We start from the raw sequence: 1,338 nt of genomic DNA on the forward strand, positions 1-1,338 counted from the left end.
ATACACATCTAAGGGTTCATTTTCCTGACATCACATTATCTGACCTTTTCCGCTTGACTCATACATATACTAGATATTACAAATAAGGGAAACCATGGGACCTACGTTTCTTTGGGCCTGGCTTACTTCACTTAATATAATTTTTTCCAAGTTTTTCCATTTCCTAACAAATGGGGAAATGTCATTCTTTCTGATGGAGGCATAGAATTCCATTGTGTATATATACCACATTTTCTTGATCCATTCATCTACTGAGGGGCATCTGGGTTGGTTCCATATCTTAGCTATGGTAAATAATGCTGCAATAAACATAGTTGTGCTGGTAGCTTTAGTGTGGTCTTGTTTGTAAACATTAGGGTAAATGCCCAAAAGTGGGATTGCTGGGTCATAGGGGAGCTCTATGTGAAGTCTTTTGAGGAACCTCCATACTGCTTTCCAAAGTGGTTGAACAAGTTTACATTCCCACCAACAATGAAGTAAGGTTCCTTTCTGTCCACATCCCCTCCAGCATCTGTTGTTGTTAGAGTTCTTGATTTTTGCCATTCTAACTGGAGTGAGGTGATATCTCAATGTTGTTTTGATTTGCATTTCTTTTATTGCTAGGGATGTTGAACATTTCTTCATGTGTCTATTGGCCATCCTTCTTTCTTCTTCAGAGAAGTTTCTCTTTAAGTCTTTCGCCCACTTATTTATTGGGCAGTTGTTTCATTGAGGATTTGTTGTTGGGTGGTTTAATTTTTTGAGTTCCAAGTATATTTTAGATATGAGACCCTTGTCCGTTGTATGGCTAGTAAAGATCTTCTCCCAATCCGTGGGCTTTCTATTGATCTTGCTAGCTATGTCATTTGCCCTGCAGAAGCTCTGCAACCTTATGCAATCCCATTTGTCCAACCTTTCTTTGATTTGTTGTGTTTCCGGGTCTCTATTCAGAAAATTTCGGCCTGAGCCAAGGAGACCTAGGGTTTCTCCTATTCCATCCTGTAATGTTTTCAGAGTGTCCGCTTTGAGTTCAAGGTCTTTGATCCATTTGGAGTTGATTCTGGTGCAGGGTGATATATAAGGGTCTAGCTTAAGTTTTCTACATGTTGTTAACCAATTTTGCCAGCACCATTTACTGAAGAGGTTGTCTTTCTTCCATTCTATTGTTTTAGCTGCCTTATCGAAGATTAGATGGCTATAGGTCTGTAGGTTCATTTCTGGGTTTTCAATTCTATTCCATTGGTCCTGAGGTCTGTTCTTATGCCAATACCAAGCTGTTTTGATTACTATGGCTTTATAGTAGAGTTTGAAGTTTGGTATTGATATTCCTCCAGCAGTGTTCTTTCCATTCAGGAGCGT

Source organism: Dipodomys spectabilis, unplaced genomic scaffold, assembly GCF_019054845.1.
Source record: "Dipodomys spectabilis isolate Male_0828 unplaced genomic scaffold, ASM1905484v1 ptg000155l, whole genome shotgun sequence".
NCBI classification, from domain to species: domain Eukaryota; kingdom Metazoa; phylum Chordata; class Mammalia; order Rodentia; family Heteromyidae; genus Dipodomys; species Dipodomys spectabilis.